The 13,837-nt window shown below is 39.4% G+C and overlaps 1 non-coding gene across 1 annotated transcript; it reads left to right on the top strand.

Annotated features, from left to right (window-relative positions):
- Positions 1-5,921: 5,921 nt before the first annotated feature.
- Positions 5,922-6,028, top strand: LOC131252375 (small nucleolar RNA R71). The gene has a single exon (XR_009174399.1). It is a non-coding gene; the product is annotated as a small nucleolar RNA R71 (small nucleolar RNA).
- The last annotated feature ends 7,809 nt before the right edge of the window (positions 6,029-13,837 follow it).

The raw sequence follows: 13,837 nt of genomic DNA, 5'->3' as shown, positions 1-13,837 counted from the left end.
GTGAAATAGCTAACCTATTTCATGCTATAAGTAGCTGTTGTGCCGCAAACAAAGGCGTGGTGTATGAGTCGAGTTCATAATCGACGTACTGACGAAAGGTACGGACTATAAACGTTTAGGTTATGGTTCTCAAGGCTTTCAATGTCAATCAATGATTTATGACTGACTTGATTGTTGTCACATGTACTTGATGCGATGTTTTCTGCGCATTATACATATATATGAACTATGTTGAAAGTAATGCATTCAATGTGTTTGTTGAAATGTTTGTATGAATATGGAATTTAGAGTTGTGCTTGCCATGATTATTGATTGAGAATACATTATTGTTGTATGTGTGGCAACTCCTTTGTGAAAGGAATTGCTATAAAATACATTATAACTAATTTATTACATGTATGTTGATATGTGTAGTCTAAGTATTTGATAAAATGCCCGAATGAGAAAATGCTTGTTGAAATGTATTTAATGAGGGTGTTGAGATAGGATTCTCAATTACCTTATCTATAGTTACAATTTCCTTCATGTAACCTATATCGCTACTATGTGCTTTATGGATGAAATGAGTATATATGACAACATGTGCACTATGTATTTTTTGAAATGCTCAAATGAGATTTATATTTAAATTGGTTGTCATATGCTGCTTGGACTATCACATATGAATTCCAATTGTGTTTGAGTATGATTGAGACTAATACATAGTCCAGGCAATCGGTAATTGTTTACAATTAGTGGCCGAACTAGTTTCGCCACGACGGATACGTTTGATGATTTGAGTCGTACGGTGATTATCGACAGTGGTTAGGCCACGAGGAGTGTGTCTGTGCTCCATGTCGATTAATTCAACGTGCGCTTGTACCAGTCGAGCTTGTCAAGTAACCCGATTGACCTAATATATGTTTACCATGTATGGATGTTATTGTTTGAATCTAAGGTACCACTTACCATTGAAAAGCCCGTTTAACCTTGGTACCATGATTTGCTAAGACTCATGAGCCAGGCATGGTGGTATGGGATACCATGGTCGAGCTGTTGGCCTACACTGGGGTGACGAGCCTCCCCGTAGTGTCTAGTGAGCAAACCAAACTCGTGAGCCGAATACGGTGGTATGAGACACTGTATTCGAGCTGTCAGCCTACGTTAAGGTGACGAGTCTTTTCCGTAGTGATCTTGAGTATAACCTAGGCCTACGACAAGGTGACAAGCCTCCCATAACGACCTGAATTTGCTTATCCACTACTTTTAACTCAGGGGTGACGTTGCCCTATAACTTGCCTATCGTATGTGATTAACTAGGATTGATGACCCTATAAGGATTATCGTTTGGGTAAATGATATAAAGGGAGGTGCCATAGCTTTCCGAATCTATTGTATGAATATGTCTAATTAAGAACTTGGCTAACATGACCATGCACCGCATTGCATGTGCCTTTGGTGTGGGAGTTGAGCACGGTGGGAGTTTAGCATACGCGAATGTGATATGATGTCGCAGAGGGAGTGCAGGTGAGGGCACGCATCATTAATACATATCATCCTTACATTAACCAAAGTACTTAGGAATACTTGTTGTATTGCTTGACTGAATTGATAACATGTTAACCTTTCCCTTATAGCTCCACTGAGTTGATCACTCACTCCCACTCTGGGACGCTGTTTTAAAACACCAACTAGACTTTGTTTTTGTTTTAGATGATGATAAGGCTTACGAGTTGGAGTCGGCCTTCTACGATGATGAGGAGTTCTCCTATATGCCACTCTCTGGCGGGTCTATGTAGACCTAGAGTTGTGTTGTAGGGATCGTAGGGATACGGACTAGTTGAACATTACACCTTAGCATTTTGTAAATTTTAGAATTATACATGTAATTATTTAACCTGGTAATGCATTCATACTCTAGGGACTTACAACCACTTCTATGCCTTATATATCTATCACAATCTTCCACTTGCTAAATTTAATCATCTCTAGAGTATGATATACTGATTTGGTATAATCCCACTCATGTTTAATGCATAAATACGGACAACATTTAATCATCAATATCTATGTTGCATAAGTGATGTGTTGGAACTCGGGAGTTGAGCGTCTGCTCAACCCTCGATTTTCATGGCGTTACACAAATATGCAGTCTAAGTCGTGTAAGACAAATATGCGATTTAAGCCGTGTAAGGCAAACATGAGATCCAAGCTGTATAAGGCAAATAAGGACCGCACGATAGTAAGACCATGACAAGTTCCCTTCAATCCATCAAATGACCGTGAATGACAATCATACAATTTATTAACATGTGTACAACTAAAGATAGCATATTATCATCAATCATTTATGCTTACCAAAATTAAAGAGATATTCTCATTATCTAACACGGGAATCAAGTGTGCAACATATTAACATATTCACATGTTCACATAATAAGTTAAGTAACTCAATCAAGTAACTAAATGGAAGGGATTAAGGCATCATCTATGATTAGATTAATGAATTTAAGTGGGAAGCTCAAAGGGTGAGTCATCACCTTATGATTTAGTTCGCGTTGTCAGATGGTGTATATTCTTCTTAGGATTGAATCATACTTAATTGAAATCGCAAGAGGTCAGCTCGATCTTACATGGGCTGTCTTGATTTTTGCCTAGAGTTTAAATATGATGAATTCAAGAGATGTGTAAGGTTCCTACATATTCAAATAAAATTTAGAATTAAATACTTTCAACTATCATGACTTTAGAACTTAAAATATGGAGATGCCACTTACCTATCCCACCGAGTCAACCCAACTCAAATTTGGGTCCAAGCACCACTCAACACCAACTAAATCAACTCAAACCAGCCCTGCTTGTTAACCAATGAGTCGAGGTAGCTGCATACCCCATCTCTCTTTCTCCTCTTCCTCTTCTGTCTTTGATGGTGATCCAACTAGGCCCAAGTCCAACTTAGTTCGGCTAGACTCGGTTTAGCCGAGTCAACTTGGTAGCCACAGACTCCAAACTCGCTTCCTCTCTCTCTGTTCTTCTTTCTTTCTTTCTTTCTTTTCTTCTGCTTTTCTTCTATATTTATTGGAATGTCCAGCAATATTTGGAATAGGCCCAAACACAATCCACTCGATTAGACTTAGTTTCAGCTGAGTCAACTCAATTGCCATCAAACCCAAACTCTCTCTCCCTACTTCTTTCACACCCTCTCTTTTTTTCTTCTTCTTTTGGGTGTGCTTGGTAATGGGCCTGGACAAATCCACCCAAACCAGACCTACCTTAACCTGCCCTGACTTAATAGCAAGTCAGTTGACGCAGTACCTGGCACCAAGACCCAGCATTGAGTCGAGTTGCCAAACTCAAACCCGCTCCCTCTTCTTCTTCTGTCACATTTCTTCTCCTTCTTCTTTCTCCCTTCCTTCTCCTGTTTGAATGCTCGAGGGATTGACCTAACTCTCCCTCTCCTCTCTTTTATCTTCCTTCTTCTTCGAAGAGGACCCAAGGTGCCTTGAACTCAGCCCATGCTCGGGCAATGGTCTGATGTAGCAGCGGATAGCAAGAAAGAGAAAAAAAGGGGACAACATCCTCTTTCTTCATCATTCCATCTTTCTAAAATGGCCTTCGAACCCTCTGGTTCAAACCAGACTTGTTGCACAACCTGGCAACTCCCAACAACTTGGTGCAACAACAACAACAAGGAGGACAGCGTCCTCACTCTCCCTCTCTCTTTCTCTCCAATTTCTTCTTCTTCCCTTTTTTTTATTTTTATTTGAACAGGGGAGGAACCCCAACTCGAACCGCAGCTCGAGCTGGTGTGGCACTAGCGAGTGCAACATCAGGTCGCGGCCTCAACTTCTCTCTACTCTTTCTTCTCTTTTCTCTTTTTTCTTCTTTAAGTGGACAAGGGCTACCCAAAGGATAGTTTTTATAAACTACACTAATCCCTCTTTGGAAGATTTAAACCTACTAACCAGAGGTTGAGCTACAGGATCCCTGTTGATCCAACTGAGGAGTTTGAGTCATTAAACTCAAATCCTATTACCATGGCTATAATTAGACTGTCACATGGCCCACTATATGATTGCCTGTGATTGAAGGATAGAGATCGACCCAAGGATATGGGTTTTTCAACCGTGCGAGGAAGACAACTCCACTGTTAATGGCAAGTCATTAGTGGATGACTAATCTCCCCATCCATTACTCATGGACGGTGTGGATTCATCCCTTGATCACCATGGAACCCACCTAAGGGATGGTGACCATCGTTTATGCTTAGTGCGTTCGGTTTCAACTTGCGGCAGCGATAAAAAGATCCAAATGGTAGCTATGGATGCCCTAAGGTGGATGGCTGAGATTTGTACTAATGGAGGGTTGAGATTTCCAGTTGTAAGCGTGCACGGATCACCAGCATGGAAGGAAAAGCGAGCCTTTCCATTTTTGGCAAAATAACCGCACGCAGCCCGACTTGTGTCTGACGTTGTGCGCACGTCTGTATGATCCAACGAGTGAAATTTGGCAGAGAATGGTCTCCTTCGGGTCCTCTACAAGATGGACTATTTGGATCCTCTGATCAGTGGCTAATGGTGGGCTAGATTTGAGCCAAACAGACATTGTCCGTTTGAGTTGGCTCAAGCGAGAAGAAAGCTCCCTGCTTTCTTGCCATTTCCATCAGGTTAAACCCGATTGACTGGCTTTCCTTAGTTCGGTGCACGGCGGGTGTGCACCATCTGTGCACATGCACCCTATAAGGTGGGGTCCACAGGGATGTATTGATGGATCTACTCCGTCCATCTAATTTTATGGGCCCAAATGGGACCCCTGGCCAAAGATTAGGTAGATCCAAGGTTTAGGTGGGCCATACTTTATGATTTGGATCTTTAATCATAGGTTTCCATCAATCCCACGGTTTATATTTCTTATGGATTGGATCCTTACTTATCCAAAGGGTTCTAGGGGTCCAAGGACCATCTACCTAATGATTTAGGGCTGAATTTAAGACCTAATCCTTAAAGCCTAGTCATGCGTCATTCACGCTCGTTTCTAAGGTTGATGATTGATATTTTTTTTCCTTGTTGATCCAACACTATAGGCTACTAGTGGATGGTTAGATTCTCTTATCAAGGAGGTCAGGTCCTAGAAATAGGTTCTTCGCATGGGTGATGGTCCATTCTTGGAAATTGAAAGATGGGTGACTCGACTTATTGGCAAGGATTCCTTCTATTAGTCGAACTTAATTTAGAATGAAAGAGAATGTTTAGAGGAATCAAGTTTTTGTTTATACTAGATTATGTCCTCGTGGTAATGCCTGAATACTAAAAAGTACGAAGTGTTACAGTTATGGACCCGATAGATGGTGGATCGGACGATCTAAGTCCTGTTATTAAAATGAACAGTTTGATTTGTATATTAGAGTGATTGAAATCCTAAAATAGGTGGCCCCTCACATTCTAGTTGTGTATTGTTCTCCATTCAAGTATGAAGCTGATAAACAGTGGATCTCATAATCGCGTCTTCTAGCCTAAGGTGTAAAGTTAGATCCTATCTATTTAAGGAGAATGAACTCTTAAAGATAGGCTTCTTAGTTGATGTGAAGGTCCATTTTGAAACAGATAGTTAGATGGCTTGATCCTCATGGCAAATGTGAGCGTTCAGATAAATTGAGTTTGCATTTATTCTAAGCTAAGTCCTCATGGCAACACTCGAGTACAGAAAAGTATGGGGTGTTACAATATATCCCACCCTTCTCTTTTGATTTAGTAGGTTTAGAAGTGGTGCTAGGTCTTGGGGAGATGTCCCATGATTGTGCTGTTTTAGCGAGTTTGTCAAAGTAATCCAACACATCATTGACATCTTTATTCGTGAATTCCCGATTGCACATTGTCTCATCGAATTGGCACATGGAAGATATCAGTCCTTCATGGAAGAAACTTGTTATACGCCACATTTCAAAACCGTGTTGTGGGCATGATCTGACAAGATCCTTGAACCGCTCCCAACATTGAAAGAATGTTTCATCTTCCTTTTCAGCGAAGTTCATGATCGACTTTCCAATGGTATCGTTTTATGGTATAGGAAGAATTTCTTTATGAACTACCTTATCATGTCATTCCATTTGCCAATAGATTGTGGACGTAGTGAATACAACCACGTCTTAGCCTTTTCTTTTAAGGAGAAAGGAAAGAGTTTCAGCTTGATCATGTCCTCAGACACATTAGGAAAATATAAAGTGGCTATAATCTTGTCAAACTCTTTCATTTATAGATATGGACTTTCGGATTCAAGTCCATGGAACTTTGGAAGGAGTTAGATCACTCCTGGCTTGATATCCATATTTCCTGTATTTTTTGAAAAAATCATACATGAAGGTGTACTCACCCCTGCCAGTTGTAAATAGTCTCGTAAAGTACGAGGCAGAGATGCATGATGCATCTCATTCTTATTATGGGCTTCCTCAACTGGAGGTTAAGGTTGATTTGCAGGTTGATTAGTAGTCATTACTTCTATTGACTCTGAGGATCCTGGTGGTGTCTAATCCTGTGATGGATAAGCAACCCTTCGACCAATCCTCCTTCACTTAAGAGATGTTGAGTGCTGTTATGGACCCACTTAGGCATGAAACACTTTCAGCCTTCAAGTTCAAAATCTAACCTAAAATCTAAGAATTGAAAACTACAGCAATTAAGAAGTACGAGAGAGAGTTAGAACGAAGTTACTAGATAGGAGATGTTAGGTTAGGTTCCTACAAAACAGTGAATGAAGTTAGTTTTTAAAAATAAATTCAGAAAAATTCCTGACCTAAAAACACAATAGAAAGTTAATCATAATCTTAACCTAATTTCAAAACTACACCCAGGTCCTTAGCTCAAGTGGTAGACTAACTGAAAGATACCTCGTTTCAACACTGAGGTCTTGGTATCATTTCCCTGGAGGGGGTGACTAACAGTGAATTGACAATGGGTGTACTAACAAACTAACAAAAAAAACCTAATTCTAAAACTAATTAAATTCAGAAAAATGCAACCATAGTCCCTGACAACGGCGGCAAAAAATTGTTCACAAATCCAAGTGTAGGGTCATGATATAGTAATAATCTCGGTGCAACCGAGGTCGAATCCACAGGGACTAAACTTGTACATTTCTGAAAGTAATTAGAAATAGAACTAGAAGAAGATGTGAAACTAAATCTGAAGTATTTGAGGGAGTAATTTTGAATAAGGTAATTGAAACTTATAAATTTAAAGGTAAGAACTAGAGTGACAAGGATCCACTTGTACCTGTTGGGATGCTACCTTATTTGATTCAAGAGATCCAATTGGAATCAGAGTCCTATCTTATCCAATTGGAAAGAGAGATTATCAAATCTCTGAACTTCACATATATCTAGCCTCAATGGAAGAGGATTGTGAAGACTTGGAAGGGATTCCGTCACCAAACCATGTCCAGGGGACTATGGCAAACGACAAGATTTACCAATCCCACAATCTCAAGTAAGAAAAGAAGATACTCAAAGCTATTGCAGATCTACTGTAATTTGAGTTACAACAAACCATTGAAAACTGAAACTACTCCTTAAAATTAACTAGAAATCAATGAAGTTCAATGTAAACATAAATCAAAATAAGATAAAATCCCAATCACGCTACAAGCTTCACCTCTTAACCCCAGCTAAGAGATTTAATCAACCATAGTTATGATTGAATAAATTCTCTTAAGAAAAGCATAAAAACTAATAAGGAGGAAGAAGAAAGACTATTGGCTGTGGCTCTCAACCATTTGGCTCCACTCCTTAAACCTTAGATGATGCTTAGGAACGTTGTAGGTACAACTATTTATATTTGTGAAGCTCCACCTTACGTACCGACTTGGAATTTCTGCAATCCGTTGCAAAACCACCTCAATTTACATAGTCCACAATTTTTTCATGTTACGCTTCGGTCAAACCGAAGTTAGGTTCAGTAAAACTAAATTAAGATTGAAATCACACTTTCTCATTGGACAATTCTACATGAGTTCGGTCAGATCGAAGTTGACTTTGGTCGGACTGAAGTTGATGCTGAAAATTCTTGTGCAGAAAATCTATCAAATTTAGGTTGGATCGACTCCAACCGAAGTTCTTCGGTCAGACGAAAGTTGGCTTAGGTCAGACCGAATTATCCTAATTTCTTGGTAGACAATTTTTTGCAATTTTGGTCAGATTGAAGTTGGCTCAGGTTGGACCGAAATGTCCTGTTTTCTACTGTAGAGTCTTCATTCTTTCAAGTCCTTTTTTCATCCTTTGTACTTTGTTTCCTTGGATCTTTGGCATGCGAATTCTTCATTCTTGGTCTCCTAAGATCCATCTTTTGCCTTTGTGATTCTCGAGCATTAAATCCATACTTTTAACATTCTTTTTAATCTAAGCTCTCAGATTCACCTGCATCACAAATATGTATAAAATATACCATTAAGCCTTATCAAGTTCATAAAACCAAGATACAAGTAGGGAAAAATATGTAATATTTGACACTAAACAATCACCTATGCCTTGGATATGAAAATTAGACTTTTTAAGAAGCTATGCGACATTAGCACAAATGCGGGTGAGGGGGTTGGAAAGGACTTTTTCACGCACATCTACTGGGTAGAAGTTCGTGGGGAGTGAAGAGGTAGTTTCCCAAACACCTGGCATATAGCGGAGGTGTGGATCCAATTAGGTAGAAGGAAGTGCATCTGCAATAGGGCTATGGTAGGTAGAGTTCTCTACATCATTTGCATGAACACGTTGGGTATTGAAAGGGGGGGGGGGGGGGGGGGGGGGGAATGGAGTAGACATTGTCACAAACATCTATAGGGAGGCCATTCGTGTATGGCGTAAGAGCAATTCCACAAACACCTGGCATTTGGCGTCCTGGGCTAGCGTCCCTGGAAGGAGTGGTGGTTGCAGGGTGGAGGGATAGACTTGATTGGGTAGCAGGGTGATGAATAACTCTCTCAACCCATTGTTTGGTGGTTAAGATTTTCACTGAGGAGATGTTATGTTGGGAGACATCTCCTTCTAATGGGCACTGGATGGAATCAAAGACACCCTAAATCGAGTAATCACTATTTACCACAACTAGCCTACGAACCTTCTAGGTGTCCCTCTCTGGTTTCAACTTGACCTTGACTCTGGCCCCAACATGGATAAGCCCTAGAGTCGAGCATCTGTCTACTTCCATCACTTCTCTGAAGGTGTTCCCCAATCTAATGAAGAGTGATTCAAGCCATGCATGTGCAGGGATGCCATATAGTGTAACCCAGATACCTTCCTAGCCTGAGCTGAAAGCCGGGCTCCATGCCTCCACCCTCAATAATCTCATCCTAGAATGCAAACCAAAGTCTGAGTAGAAAGAGATGAGTTCCACCCTGGATTTGAAGACAATGAGGAAGCGATTAGGAGTTATGTGAGCGATGTCAATCGCAGAGGAAACGTATCTGGATTCCGACAGGGATCAAGATAGTCGAATTAAAGGAACTCCTCTGTTCTCGACATGGGTATAAGAGTTAGGGACATTTTATTTTGCAAGTTTTGGACTTCTTTAGAGTCTCATTCCATGGCGTAAATACATCAGAGAGTTTCCCAAATTTGCCAAAAATCCTGAAAAGATCTTCCTGCGATGTATTGAAGGTGATGTTTCCAATGAAGAGACTAAATCTTCTTGATCAGTCTCCCATGATCATCTTTTAGGACAAATCATCTTCTTGATCATTTTTTTTCTCTGGGGCAGATCATCTTCTCATTTAGTGTTAGTCCAAATTGATATTTAGTAGTTGGATAACTTTAACTATCTATAGGGAGTCTTCTCAATAGTTGGATCAATATATGATTGAGTATATGGGCTGATCTTGAGGTCGATTGTATGAATGACTTAAATCCATGATTAAGTTGAAGGATTGTATATGTCGGTTTAGGACAAAAATCGAGAGATTAGTTCATCTTTGTAATTGGATCAATTTGAAATGTTTAAGTATGATATCACATGTCTCAATAGGCTGATTTAGATTGTAGGTTGAACAATCATTAGTGATGTAAACCTACATTAAGAAATCAATGGTCAATCAAGGTGAATTGATTTCAAACTTTACGGGTACGCTATGAGTTGTCATAACTCAAGATCAAATAGTTAATATGGGCAGATTTTAAATTATCATGCAATGGTGTATAGTGTAGGTTATGTTTGTTTCCACACACATATATAGTAAATTAGATTTTCAAGGTAACACCTGAAGACTTTCAATACCTAAGTAGTGAAAAATTCAAAGTGTTACAATAACAACTCTCCTTCAAGATGAATAGCTTCATTAGATGCACGCGTGATCTAAACCACACGAACCCAAGAATTCTCTGGCTATTGTCCATATATGATAAAACACGAAGTAGGAAAATCTAAATGAGAAAACTAGAAAAGAGAGAAGGGAGATAGATTTTTTTTCTCCTTTTTTTTTGGAATGTAACGATAAGAGACCTTTACAAAGAACTAATTAGACCAATAGGCTCCTCTCACGGGCTGTAACGTCTTGAATTTTTACTATTTTCAATTTTCAAAAATCCTTGAAAATTTTTTATATAATTAGCCTACGTTGTCACTGACTGACCCTTAATGCTCGATGTGATCCTATACGTGGGTGGTACTAGTAAAGAACTGCGCAAATCCGATTAATCAACCATAGGAAGCCAACGAATCTGCCCGATCACTTAAACATTGGACTTAACTTTGTAATTTGTTCACATAGGGCCTAAATCTAGCCGACCTATCATTGACTAATCAAGACAATCGCATATAAATAAAGACCTGCCTAAAGCTGAGAAAACTAGGGGTCAGATCTTAATTAGCAAACCAAATCAATCCAATTACTCCTTTATCCTAAGAACCAACAGTTTAGGATTATTATGATCAAATCATCATTTTCTATGAACTTAACTAGTCCAAACCCTAATCATTGCATACAAGAAATCTCGCTACTCAATTCATTCTAAAAATGCCCCATTTATCCAAATAAGTTATAGATCGCTTAATAGTAGGCCACTAAACCCAAGGCTATAGAAAGACGTTCGTCTTAGTGGGCTTGATGTCCATTACGGGTAGCGAATTAAGAAAGTGCCTAAAACAATTCAACTCGGGCTAGAGGTCGAGTGCTTGAAATACATGAATGCCTTAGGATGAAACCTGCAACTTAAGTAAAATAAACATTCTAATCTTTTGCAAAGTTGTGTCTTTCTAACCATTAGATCGCGATCAAACTTGAGGTGCAAGTTAAAGATATTTTCCCATACATATCCGTATAGCCATGACCAGATTAATCATCGGTGACCATTGATCTAAGTTAGGGCCTTCTCGGCTAATTGGCACGTCCGATCTTCAGATGGTTGTGTCCAAATATAGATCTCCTATTGGGACACTTATTCCATAGCTTAAATTGACCCTTACACCTCCCAGCGGGTCCCATTGGTTGAAAACAACCTTCTCAAGGGTTAGTATAATGAATAAACGGCCATTGGGGCCATTTGTGCAATATCTGACACTATAAATACCATTCCTTTTTCACTCTCCTCTCCCCATATGAATTGTGCCTTAGAAGAAAAAAGAGAAATAGAGGAATAGAGGAAGGGAGAAAGAGAGAAGGAGAGAGATCTTGTAAGGGAGATCTTGGAGTATTCTTGATGGTTTTCTTCGATCAAGCCTTAACCTCGACCATTCTCCTCTGTCGAATCCATCCTACTCTCGATTGAGAGGTAAGAAACGAGCCATCCTTTCCAACTTAATTTTTTTATGATTAATTGCATAATTCTCATTCAATTCTTTTGAATTTGGCATAGGAATCATTTCCCCCAAAATCCCTAATCATATGAGCCCAAAATCAGATATTCCTTCTAAAAGGTGCAGACCATTATGCCTACGTTTCTATTTATCGACCCTTAATGGTCTCAGTTAATGATTTTTTTGTTTATAGATAGGTCGGTGTATGCTAACATGTTCACATTTTGATTTGATTGCAACATGTGTGAATACTTGTTTATAGATGCTTGCATTTTTTATAAAATGTCTAAGTGGTTGAATGTGTTATTCTATTGATGCTCACATGTTTGATGGAATGCGTAGTTGAATGTGTGATTTTATTAATGCTCACATGGTCGATGAAATGCCTAAGTGATGGTGATATGTTATTGATGCTCATATTGTTCAAGGAAATGCTTAATAGTTATGTTGCTAAATTTAGATTTCATATGAAATCTTGTGGTGATTACTTGATGAATTGTTAGTCCTTAGAGATATTTAGGATTGCTTAGGATATTAGGTCAGTCGGTAAATCACCCAAACCGAGGGGTGGCCCGAGTTAGGTCAGCCACCCTAGGCATGTTCGATCGACTCGGGTTGAACACGACCGATAGTAGTTGGACTACATGAGATGCTTGCACCCAATGTCAGTTGTGTCAGGGTTCTCCCAGGCCAATCAAATTAGTTCACTAGCTGACTAATCATGCATATTTATAATGTATGACATGACTAAATAGAATCTAAGATACTCCATTCCCAATGAATGAGTTTATTAATTACCATTAGCACGATACGATTTCACTATGACTCATGAGTTGGGCATGGTGGTATGGGACACCGTGTCTGAGCTGTCGGCCTATGCTGGGGTGATGAGCCTCCCCATAGTGACCAGTGAGTACTAATGGAGGTGATAGATCATTATTCGAATAGCCCTTGTCAAATTACACGGCCGATGGTTTTGTGCCAAAGTATTATTCGAACAACCCGGGCGTGAATGAAATTGGGTGACGAGCTATTTCCTTTATGTGTTTTGGTTTTATATGACAAGCCCGTACCTCGAAATTAAATGATCATACCCGGTATTGGGCGATAACTCATACCGAGTTAATCCTTATACATTTGGGTATCATGACGTATATTTGAAATTGTTAATTCGTGATATAAATGGGTGATCCTAAAGTTGGATCAAGGGACACTGGTAAGGAGCCGCAATGAGCCACATAATCCGGATAAGGACTAGTGATATGACGTCAGTATCCTAGCTTCGCCAATATGCGAGATGAATGGAACTTAATATTTACTCGGCTAACATACGCATCAATCGCATTGCATTAGATAAGATGTGGCGATTTAGCATTGGAGTCGCGTGATGAGGGACTGTTGGCATTTACGAAATAGGTGTTGAAGTTGCTTGTAAGAGAGTATTGGATTGTTTGGTGCATACGTCATTTCATAATCTTCATCATGCATTTAACAAGAGTATTTAGGAAGTGTTTGATTTCTTGTTTTATCATTACCTATGCTGATTGGGTTGATAACATGTGTAACTTAAAACTAATGGAACCACTGAGTTAGCTACTTACTCCCACCTGGGACGGTGTTTTAAAATACCAACTAAGCATTGCTGTTTATATAGGTTCTACCGAGGCCTCTAGCGGGTAAACTTTGGTCGGCTTGCACTTTCGCCGTGATGCCTTGGGAGCATCGGACGAAGCTGAAAGACCTTGCTTTTATTTTAGTTTTGTGCTTTATGTGTAAATTTTTTCACATGTTCATTGTGGTTTGTATAATCCCCATTTCGGGCGATCGTCACAATTGGAATTATATTTTTGACTATTAGCCCTATATTTCTGAATATTTTGTTATCTCTACCTTGCTTTGGTTCCACTATGTTGAATTGTGCAACTCTAATTATTTGTGTGTGAAATGAATTTGAATCTGAATGAGTACACATGTGCATTTTATTAAGTTAACTCCTAGAAACTTGGGACTAGAGTCTTTGTAATCGGGTGCCGATTTTCGGGGCATTACACGGGCACATGCTGAGCTATTATAAAAATAAAGAAAAA

This window comes from Magnolia sinica, chromosome 7 (genome assembly GCF_029962835.1).
Source record: "Magnolia sinica isolate HGM2019 chromosome 7, MsV1, whole genome shotgun sequence".
Taxonomy (NCBI): Eukaryota; Viridiplantae; Streptophyta; class Magnoliopsida; order Magnoliales; family Magnoliaceae; genus Magnolia; species Magnolia sinica.
Note: the sequence above shows the minus strand (reverse complement) of the source record. Positions and strands in the feature narration are given on the sequence as shown.